Below are 12,927 nucleotides of genomic sequence, written 5' to 3' on the forward strand. Positions count from 1 at the left end.
CAACATCATGTATATAAATTGTAAAGTTAAATTGACGGTTATTTGTGATTGAGAATTTGAGATTATTGGGAGCGGGAGCCTAGGATCTATTCATGAAAATTCACAATTCAGTTCGTTTGTTCAAGGTAGTTTTCGTTTTCATCTATGATTCACATTCTTGATGATTTCTGTCTACATATCTATCTCTGCCATCATATCTATTTCATATCGTTTTCATTTTCATCTATCTGATTTACCATGTTGATGATTTATATTTATTTATTTATTTATTTATTATTTTTTTATTTAATTCTGATGTGGAAAGAGAAACTGGAATTCCTCTTCAAAGAAGCTTACCAACTATACTTTGATGATTATACCAAAGTCCTCTCTAATCCTAAGTTCATGGAATTGATAGACTCTTCATCTTTTGATAAACAGACTTATCTAGTATGGTTTTTATGTTATTATTATTATTTTTAATTAAATTATATAATACTATCCAGATCTTTTAATTAAATTATTTAACAATATATGCAGATCAGGTTAAACTTGAAAGAAAGAGAAAGAGACTATAAACTCTTTTGTTAAATTCTGTATTTTTTATTTCTATTTTATATTTTAGAGACTTGATATTTTTGTTTTCTAAGTGTTGAATGAGTTATCTAGTTATTGTTTTCTAAATATATGTAGAACAAACCATTAGATGGCAGAAAAAGCATTCACTTGAATGCAAAAAAAGTGAAGCCTGTTTGAGAGACGCTGAGCACTAAAGTTTTGCAGATATACACAAAGATAATGCCTTTTGAACTTTTTGATAAATACCGCGCGGTTGATCTTAAGGTCAAATAGAGCCGGATGAATAAGCAAAATAAGGAGAAGTCATCATTAGCTTGTTTATTAGACCAGGTATAATATTCCTCTTTGCTATTTATCTCATATAAACTAGTTCTATTCATCATAGCACATAAAATCACTATAATCTTTCCCAATAACAATATTTCCTCCCAGCCTTTAGTAACATTGTTGAAGTCTCGTATGCTCTTGATATCAAGACATAACTTCTTTCTTTGATTAATTGTCCAACTGTCTCAGGATCAGAAGGGGACAATAAATAAAAACAAAGTAAAACTACATAATAAATCCCACCTTCATATAGTATAATAGTATCAATCTTCTTATTATAGTACAGAATATAAAAAAAAAAACTAAAACTAATAAAAACAGAGGATCAATCTACCCTCTTACAATTTATTTTTTCTAGATATTTCTACTAAAATGGGATGCTTCAAAATTTATAGAATAAACATAACTAAAGATCAACAAATAATAGTAGGGTTAAATATGTTTTTGGTTTCTATAAATATTTTAAATTTTATTTTTAATCCCAATTTAAAAAGTGACATATTTTAGTCCCTATAAAATTTTTATGCATGCAGTTTTAGTCACTGCTACTTTTTAAAAGTTTGAAAACTATTTAATTACTTTTAAATTTTTTGAATAATTTTTTTATACGTGTTTAGAATACTACAAAATATTTCTTTACCAAATTATAGAATTTTTTAAAAAAAGAATTCAATTAAATTTCAAAAGATAATGATTAAAATAATGTAAATGACTTAGAAATTAAATTTTGAGTTCCTTTTTTTTCGAAAATTAAATTAATTTTTTATGCATGTCTGTAAAATAATCATTCAAAAATGCACATCGATTTAACAGTAGATACTAAAACTACGTATAATTTTGTAAGAACTAAAACATGTCATTTTTTAATAGGGACCAAAAACAAAATTTGATAATTTTATACGGACCAAAAATATATTTAACTCATAATAATAAAATTAGGAATAGAAGAAAATAGAAATAAAAAATAAAAATAAGACACTATAATAAATTGAACACTCCTTTTCTTTTTTTTTTTAAATAATAAATAAACAAAAATTAATTTTTCAATTGTTACTATCTTATTTACATATATAAATGAAAATTGAAACAAAAATATTAAAATATTGGATAATAAAAATAAATTAAAATAATAAAAATGATAAAGTATAAGAATATTTCAATCTAAACTCTTACAATCCATTTTTTTCTAAATATATGTACCAAAATGTGATGCTGTAAAATTTATACGTACAAAATAAACACATGAAATAATAAAGATATTAAAGTATAAGAATATTTCAATCTACCCTCTTACAATCTATTTATTTAAAATATTTATGCCATGCTTCAAAATTTATAAATATTAGAAGGAAAAAAATAAGAAATAACCAATTTATGAAAAAAATTGAGACATTATAGAAAGTTTTATGAACAAACCTTATTTTATAAGTCTTCAAAATACACTTATAAAATTAAAATCAACAAATAGCAAACATCAATAAATAATAAAAATAATTTTAAGAAAAGATAATATAACACATATATCATATCACTAATTTTAATTTATAAAATCCATTTTAAATAACAGATAAATCATACACAAATGCATTTCACTCACAAAAACCAACACAAACTATATGTATCAACCACATATAATATATCACTAATTTTAATTTAAAAACTCCATTTTAAATAACAGAGAAATTACACACAATTAATTTACTTGCATTCTCTTAAACTCAATATGACTGGTTGTGTCATGCATTTCACTCACAAAAACTAACACATATAGTATATGTATCAACCACCAATATATCTTACGAATAATGCATATCTTCATCTTATTTTTCATTTATTAATAAATAGGTCTAAGTCATGTATTTCATATGATTATATATATATATATATATATATATATATATATATATATATATATATATATATATATATATATAAATAAAAATTTATACATCAATACACAATAAACAAAATACACGTACTTTTTTTAACCATTTCATCGTGAAGTTTTATAATTGAATAATAATAAGAAATTGTGCTACAAAGAAATACATTCCAATACTACTATATTATAAGAATATTGTAGAACCTCGAATAATTAACTTAAAGATAAATTATAATGTTTAATTAAATTGTGAATATGGTTTTTCAAAAGAAAGGTATGAGAATAAAATATTTTTAAATTGGAAATATATCATAGCCAAAAATTGAGTAAATATAAATTGATGATAGAATACAATTTCTATAAAGTAAATTTAAAACTATTAAATTAAGTACCTAGATAATCATTATTTTATTACCAACACACTAAGATGACAATTTGTGCTTCGATTCCAGCAACAGTCATCAAACCAAAAAAAAAAAAATACAATATGTTTTAACATACAAGGGATCCAGCTGAGACAACCCAAGGAAGCTATCATGACCATCTTCAATGCTCATTACTATGACTCCATAATCTAACGATGGTCCAGTGTTGTGAAAGCGTATGCGTTGCTGCAAACGATACCATAAATTTTATGTCTTGTGTACTAAAAATCGGAGATCATAGAATAGTAAATACTTTATTCATTAATGTTTGTTGTAGCTTATAGCTACTTTATTAGTAGAAACCAAAAACAATCAGAATACAGATAACATAAAAATTTACTTAGACCTATATAGATGTTATAATTTACAATGGTGATGATTATTAGCATTTTAATCATTAACACTGCTGAAATTGATACTTCAAAATTCAAGTTAACTAATGTGATGAAAATATTTAGATGTTGATAAAGATTATTTATTAAGTTGACTAAGAACTTCAGTATCTATGTACTAATTGATGAAGTAATTTTATATAATGATGAAATTTGAAATGTCTCAACTGTATAGCATTTGCCGATGTAGAAAAGTGGTGAAGAATACCTTATACGCAACAGATTTAAGAAATTGTCCATGGTAGCAAGGATGTCAGTCTTTTGAGTACAAAATTGTTCAATAGTACTTTAATCTAGTATTGTTATGATCAAAACTCAAGCTCACATGCATAACCAAATTTTGTCCTTACAATCTCCCTCTTTTTGATGATGACAAACCATTTATACTGATGAACAATTTTTACATGGTTATATCAATTTAATAAATTCAAATTTCATTTTCATCTTTAATCAAAGAGAGGTTTGTAAGCTGCCTTTGAATTTAAGACTTATGAAATTCAAAATTTCATTTTCATCTTAATCAGATAGAGGCTTGTAAGCTCCCCCTGAATACAAGACTTATGAAATCAGAAAAAGGTTTGTAAGCTCCCCTGAAACTTATGAATTCTTTTTAGAGATAAGAGATATAGAAACTTTCCTTTTTCTCTCACCCATCAAAGGCCAATGTTCAGATCTTAATTACTACTACTCCGGCCTTATTTATAAGCAAAGATTCTTTTTTTAAGTTCATTGAGTAATGACTGTATCTGGTCTACTATACAGACCAGATACATTCATTATTTAATGAACCTAAAAAAGGAATTTTTGCTTATAAATAAAGTCGGAGGGAGTATTTACAAGTATCAGAGCTAACTTAGAACAACTTGGTTCAGATGTATACCATAGAACACTATTAGAGCCTGATTTATGTTACGTCGTTTAGATTTATAACATAAAACACTATCAGAGCTTGGTTTTTGTAACAATGCTTTTGATGATCGAACAAAAGTTCGGAATTTGGAATCTCAAATCAGAGTCAGAATAACTTGTTAGCATTTTAAAGTCTTGGTTAGCAACCACAGAACTTTAACAAAATGCACAAGTAATTTCTATGTCTCCCCCTTAATTAACACAGTGACATAAGTATTAGAGTTAATCATAATTGCACATGTATGAGTTAGATTTGAGTTAGATTTAAGGAAAATAGGTATGTAAAAATACTTAGCGCTTTCTCCCCCTTTGTCATCTATCAAAACGAATTTTGAAAAATATTTAAGGAAACATAAATGCATTAATAATACTCCTGAAATCTGGATGACATAATTTTAACAGAGTGTTCAAAATAACATGGAATGAAAATGGAATAAACACAAGTAAAACTAGTGCTTAAGGTGTATGTGAAGGTGGAGGTGAAAAAATTCTACAATATAAAATTACATCAGAATTAGATAAGTGTGAGATAGATTTTTAAATTAGGTATAATAAAGTCTAACTGTTTCTTTCCCTTTATATTCAGTCAAAAAACAAAATTTTAGATCAACACGCAAGAGAGTACAATTTCATGAGGTTTGCTCAAAGTTAAACCGAAAAGCTGAGAAAGTGATGTTGGATATTTAAAAGATAATTAATACTCTATTAAGAATTGAGTGTGGTTGGTGTGCTCAGAGTAATGAGTGTACTTTGGAGAGAAATTTTGACTATATAAAGAGACCAGTACAACTTAGGTTAAGACACACCTGCATGGTTTTTATCTTAGACTTTGGTGAATAAATTGATTTAAAATGTCACCGAAGGAGATGAAAAGATATGAGGCAAGTGAATGGTTAACTAAGAAGAGAAGCATAATACTTAAAGCATATGTTTTAAGTTTCATAAGCAGTTTTGCGAAGAAAGAAGACAGATAGATCGAGATTTAAGGGAACAAATGGAGGCTGAGAGAAAAGAGAAACAAAAGCTTGAGGAAGCAGATAAAATGGAACAAGACGAAGCACAGATGCATCGGTTAGAAAAGAAATATGAAAGTAGGGAGATAGCTGAAATAATGAGGAAGATAAAGGATGACCAGTTGGATGATGATGCAGAGTTATGAAACTTGTATCTAAACTGGATCAGCAGTCAAGAAACGAGTAAAGACTAGGTCTTTATACTGTAATAACTATATGTAAAAATCAAGTAGTTTGGTGTTCCATAGTTTGTAATTAGCAGTTCTTCAAATGAATGAAAGAGTATTTGTTAGCACTAAACATTTAGAATTTAGGGAAACAGTTTAACTTGATCCTAATCCAAAGGAAATCAATTCTCAGTAATGTGGTTACTCAGAAACTGGAGAGTTAGAGAAACATTTACTACATATGTAGTGATACCTAGTTAATGTGGTTACTCAAAAACTGAAGAATTTCAGAGTCTGTCTTTGATGTTTTCTGATACATGAGGATTTTCATTGTTTGAAAAGATAAGAGTGATAAAATTTCACAGTCATGACAAATGTCCTTTTTAGGGTTGGAATAGAAAAGGGTTTTTGAAAATAGAGAGAGATGTTTTCAGAGAAAAATATAAGATGAAGAGTGCAAAGTGTAGTGAAAGTGTCAAAAATGAGTTTTTATATGCAAATAAAATAATGATGATTTTTACCGAAAATGCAAAAAGTGATTTCTAACAGAGCGGAGAGGCGAAAAGATTTTTAACCTAATCTCAATAATAGTCATTACTCACAGCTCGTCACGCCAACTTTTGGAATTTCTAAGTGTGACAACTGTCCCACTATTGAAATAGTAACATACGTTGGAGAGACATCTCATTAATGATTTGTCAGAGCACTTAAACTCTGGAAACTGAATAGTTCCACAAGCTTCTGGCTCTTTTTTTTTATTTTATCTTTTTTCTATAAAACATAGTTTATGTAAGCTTATACATAACATAAGTGCTTATTATTATGATATATCTTTTGGTGTTTTCTTTGAGGCAATTATCAATTTTTTAAAAGATGAATTTTGAATGAGGTAGAATTTAGAACTAGTTTGCAATTAAATACACGCATGTGCTTTTCATTACTATTTACATGGGTTGGTTTGGTTGGTTCAATTGTCTTATACGTTTACCAAGTTATTAGATGTTCTGAATTTTGTCGCATGGTTATTTGGTGCCTTATTGGTAACCCTTTGGGGCATTCCATATCAGTACCCATTTATTGTATGTTGGTCAAACAAGTTCCTGTCCATTGTCGTTTGTTGCACACAGCCATTATTCCCTGTAAATTTTTCACGCTCTTTTCTCATCCGCTAAGGAGCTCAAGTTACCATGTTCCGAGAGAGAAAACATTAGAAGGTAGCGGGTCGAGGTGAGATTCCCATGAAGGAGGTGTGTAAGTCTTGAGACTGCTGCTGCTTGATGCCATTAATGGCTGGCTGGCGGTGGAGGATTGAGAAGATCTGCTTCCTCAGATGATGATGATGATGATAAATACTTTTAAATTAAAATGCTACACATCTTATATCATACCTTGAGCTACGAGTGTTCGATTGACAAGTTTTAATATCATACCTTGAGTAAATAGTAGCATTAATTTCTAATGTTTTTGTTTGTTGTTTTTATTTAAACATTGTTGGTTTTTCATTCGAAGCGGCTTAAGGTGATTTTCCAATTTTGATTGTTTTGACATGCAAATGCATTAGTAATGATATGCGTCTTAAAAGTGTCGTACTTTCCTCGGGTATGTGTTTATCGCTTTTCTAGACTATAACATGTTTATGAATCTAGGCTTTGAACAAATATCATGCCAATTATTCTTTACTTTACTTGTTCATGAATTGAATCACTTTAGTTCCCCATCCAAATGTGAGGAGGCTTTCCATTGTTTATATATGCTTGGAGTACCAACATTCTTGTTTTAGCTGGATTTTATTATATTTAATCTTCTATTTGTATTGATTGTATGGAAACATGAAAGTAATCAAGGCATTTGTTTGATTTTGAGCACAACCACTTGACCAAATTTTCAATCTACCTTGTGAGTGAGTGAGAATTTTCTTACCCTCTTTGATTCTTTTTGTCATTATCCATTTTATTCTTGAACTTCTATGAGTTTGTTTGTTTGTTTTTTTGTGTGGTTCTTGTCTATGAGTATGAGTTTGTTTGTTTTTTAATGAATGTTGATTCTTTTTTCTTGAATCCTCAACTTTGTGTTGTTGTATGAATTTTTACCCTGCCTTAGAAAGTAAGGAGTATTCACACATTAACGTTGGTTGAATTCAAGTTGGGGAGAAAAGGTTGGTTGTTATGAGGTTGAGAGAAAGTAAAAGAAAAAGGAAAGAAAAACGTGAAAAAGAAAGTTGGAAAGAAAAAGAAAGAGAAAAGGAAGAAAAAGAAAAACCTTGAAAAAGGAAAGGAAAAAAAGAGAGTAAGTTGTGTTGAATAAGTATGGTGTTTTGATGTGACAAATTTGGGTTGTGGAAGAAGTGTGATTGAAATTGTGTTGCTTAAGTCTTTGGTGAATTGAGCACTCCCTTTGGTTTAGGCAAGTTTTTGTTTCAATTACCTTTCAAAATTTACCCTTGTTTGTTTGCCCGACCACATTACAACCCTTGAAAGCCCTTGTGATTCTTGCTTCTATATATTCGATTCAAGTTTTTTTAGATGATGCATAATTTAATCCGTTGTTAGCATGAATGTTGTGTGAGTGTTCAAACCCTCATTTTTTTGTATTATTCATCTACCGATGAGTTTTTGCTATGTGTGATTCATGATTGAACGTGTGTTGTTTTGAATGTTTGACATGATTTTGTGTGTTGCCTTTGTTTCATAATTGTGTTGTCGCCGTAGTTTAGTGGTGAGCATGTTTCTTTGCTTGTAAGTTTTTAGTTGAGCTTTTGCATTGCTTGTTGATTCATGATTTCTTAGGATTTCCCTTTTGTCCCCTTATGGTGTTTGACCATTGCTAGAGGAAAAACAATGTTTTAAGTTGTGGAGACTTTGATAAGTGTTAAAATGTCGTTATTTTCTGTGTTAATTTGTGGCACTTATTAGACTGATTTTGTATATAAATAATTACTTTCACCCACTTTTGTGTATATTTATACTTTTTGTGTGTATTTGGGTTTTCGTGTGAATATTGTATTGATTAATTCATGTTTACATTCTTTTTGTAGGATTATTCAATTGGTTGAAGCTTTGGTCATAAAAGGACTAAGGATGGCTTCAAGTTTCATTTTTGGGAAGGAAATAAAGTTACAGGTCGCCCTTAGTGTGGTGCTAGCATGCCCAATCAAAACATTGTGCGCTTAGTGCGGTATTTGGTGCTTAGCACGAAATAAGGTGGTTTAAGGGTAATAAGTGGAAGCGCGCTTAGCGTGGAAGTCGAGGCTTAGCATGGTCTGTGATTTCAGTTTTGTATAAATAGGTTTAGAACCAATTTTGTAGGTGATCCACCACTTTTTAAGGTGTGATCCGGTTCTTAGAGTTTAGGGGCTTTTATCACAACACTTGGGCGTGCATCTTGATGATTTTGGGTCGAATCTTCATTGATTATGATTGACACCACAAGATATTTGGGTTCTTCCTCTCTTGCTCTCTTTGTTTTCCTTTGCGTTAGGATTTGTATGTAGTTTACTTTGTTTTGTATGTATATTTATTGCTCATGGTATTGAATGAGTTCTATTTTACAAATCAATATTGTGTTTATCTTTTTTTTTTGCTTTTTGCATGAGTTTGAGTTGCTTTAGACATAAACTGCTCACATTTCTCTTAAATGAATGATGCTAGGTTCTTGACTCTAGAGATAAATTTAGGCTTAGTAATCACGAATATCGACTCTTAATGCCTCTTTGTTTAGTTGAGTTGCGTGAGACATCGACGACGATATTGGATACAGTTTATTTCTCACGTTGCGTTAGATATAACCTTTGACTGAGTGGTACGCGGTGATATTGACAAGTGATTTGGGTTATTTCAATTGGGTAGCAAGTTTAAGTATTTTACGGGTAGATGAATGCAAATCTGACGAGTTCTCTCTGCTATGAAAATGTCTTATTTTTCTTTTTTATACTTTAATTTCCGCACTTTATATTCAAACCATTTAACCCCAAGCTCAGAAACGCGTTAATTGTTGAATGGCGTTCTTTCCCTCTAACTAGTTCATGCGGATACGATAAAGCCAAAATTCTTCCAATCTTTTTCTTGCTGCTTTACCGCATCAACACCCCCTATTCATCAACGAGTTCATCAAGAAGAAATTCCATAGGAAAACCCATCATAATTTCCATCACAACCGACTTCTTCCACCCACTTCTTAACCCAATAAACACAACCACTACAAACAGCGACACAAACATTCCACCACACACAACAAGGCACATCATATACCACACATAACCTTCAAACTAGCTACACTTACCACCCTCAACAACAACAACAAACATCACTATCGCCACAACGCCAATACACTCAAATTCAGGTACCTGAATTTGGGGTCAAATACACCCCAAATAGGAATGTCAATTTGCATCTGTTAATGGAGATCTCTGTGGGGATTATCTGTTTGGAGCACCGAAGTTGGAGATTTTTTTCCTTGCGGGGACGGGGATGGAGGGAAAAGTTTCCCCGAAGACACTTTGGGGCGGGGATCGAGAAAGTACCCCCCGCCCCGTGGATTCCCCGACTCCGAACATATTATTTAACTTTTATATTTTGTTTATTATATAATATATAATTCTAAAAGTTTACATAAAAAATATTAATTTATTAAAAAATGAAGAGTCATTAATGTAACATTTTATTTTTATGTGTTATTGTATAATGTATTGTTTCACTACCCAAGTACCTAATTCTAGAAAGTGCACCTAATACATAAAATGTACACACTGTCTCCTCATTTTCTTTTCTCAATTATCTTTTTCTCCTCCTTTCATCATCTTCTCTGTTCTCTTCATCATCACCACAACAACCACTCTTTTTGTTCATTGTGCTTATCGTAATTACTCTTCAAATATATGGTAATAACGAAATACTAGTGTCATAGTTTTGATCAAAAAGTATAAAAATTTTCTTAAGATTCAATCTCCGTGGATCTTCGTGGGGATCTGTGGGGATGGGGGAAATATCTCCCGTGGCGGAGATTGGGGATGGGGAATAAATTAGGAGGTGGGGCGGGGAGCGGGAAAGCATCCTCCGAGCATTCTCTGCCCCGTTGACATCCCTAACCCCAAACCATCACCAACATTTTACCTCACCATCAACATTTTGCGATAATGTTTACGTTCCACAACTTGAGCAAAACTTACCACCACCCTTCCCACAACCAAGACCTTCAAAAAATTTATGCCCTCTCATAGACGAACAAGTTTCTAAATTACCAAACATAGTTGTTTTTGGTGATTTTAATTTTCCGGAGGTACCAACAAATCAAGACGAATATCTAAGTACTGACGATACTCCTCCCCCATCTCTGCCTCGTCCAACACAACAAGTGGTTGCCAAAAATGTACGCCTCATACGAATAAAAATAATAAAAGCATGGTGAAACAAGCAAAAGAAATTAAATTGTATAAATTTATAAATATAATTTACTTTTAGTATTCTTAATTATTAGTTTTATTTACTTTATTTATAACTATAAAAAGATTTAATTTAAAATTATAAATTTATAGTTTAAATATTAATTTTATTATTAATTTTAAAAAACATGAAGTTGTTTAACATTTAAATAAAAAAAAGGAAATACCCTACTTTTTTTTCCAAATAGAATTTGATTATTATTTTTAAAAAATTCTATTTTGCAATGTTAGAAAACACAATTTAGTAAAAAAAAAACTAAAAAAGGTAAAAGAAAAAGAATTAATTAAACTTTAAAAAAACTTGCTAATCACTGTACAATGCTTCAGTCTCCCATGCTAAAATCAATTTCAATTTTAAGGTTTATAGGTTGTGAAGAGCTCTTCCATGAACAATTTTTTTTGGGTTAATAGTAATTCACCCCTGTAATGTTAGCGAATTTTGCTTTTTTTCCTCCCTACCTTTTGGCAACGGTTTTTTCAAAAAAAATATTGTCAAAACCTGCCTTTGGCAACGGTGGAGGTAAACCGAAACACGCTCATATTACAGGGGATAAATTATTATTAACCCTTTTTTTATCAAATCCCCTCCCTTCCCTAAAGAGAAATGAAATCTTTTATCAAATCCCTTCCCCTCCCTAAAGAGAAATGAAATCTCCTCAACATCATGTATATAAATTGTAAAGTTAAATTGACGGTTATTTGTGATTGAGAATTTGAGATTATTGGGAGCGGGAGCCTAGGATCTATTCATGAAAATTCACAATTCAGTTCGTTTGTTCAAGGTAGTTTTCGTTTTCATCTATGATTCACATTCTTGATGATTTCTGTCTACATATCTATCTCTGCCATCATATCTATTTCATATCGTTTTCATTTTCATCTATCTGATTTACCATGTTGATGATTTATATTTATTTATTTATTTATTTATTATTTTTTTGTTTAATTCTGATGTGGAAAGAGAAACTGGAATTCCTCTTCAAAGAAGCTTACCAACTATACTTTGATGATTATACCAAAGTCCTCTCTAATCCTAAGTTCATGGAATTGATAGACTCTTCATCTTTTGATAAACAGACTTATCTAGTATGGTTTTTATGTTATTATTATTATTTTTAATTAAATTATATAATACTATCCAGATCTTTTAATTAAATTATTTAACAATATATGCAGATCAGGTTAAACTTGAAAGAAAGAGAAAGAGACTATAAACTCTTTTGTTAAATTCTGTATTTTTTATTTCTATTTTATATTTTAGAGACTTGATATTTTTGTTTTCTAAGTGTTGAATGAGTTATCTAGTTATTGTTTTCTAAATATATGTAGAACAAACCATTAGATGGCAGAAAAAGCATTCACTTGAATGCAAAAAAAGTGAAGCCTGTTTGAGAGACGCTGAGCACTAAAGTTTTGCAGATATACACAAAGATAATGCCTTTTGAACTTTTTGATAAATACCGCGCGGTTGATCTTAAGGTCAAATAGAGCCGGATGAATAAGCAAAATAAGGAGAAGTCATCATTAGCTTGTTTATTAGACCAGGTATAATATTCCTCTTTGCTATTTATCTCATATAAACTAGTTCTATTCATCATAGCACATAAAATCACTATAATCTTTCCCAATAACAATATTTCCTCCCAGCCTTTAGTAACATTGTTGAAGTCTCGTATGCTCTTGATATCAAGACATAACTTCTTTCTTTGATTAATTGTCCAACTGTCTCAGGATCAGAAGGGGACAATAAATAAAAACAAAGTAAAACTACATAATAAATCCCACCTTCATATAGTATAATAGTATCAATCTTCTTA

This window comes from Vicia villosa, linkage group LG2, assembly GCF_029867415.1.
Source record: "Vicia villosa cultivar HV-30 ecotype Madison, WI linkage group LG2, Vvil1.0, whole genome shotgun sequence".
In the NCBI taxonomy this organism is placed as follows: Eukaryota; Viridiplantae; Streptophyta; class Magnoliopsida; order Fabales; family Fabaceae; genus Vicia; species Vicia villosa.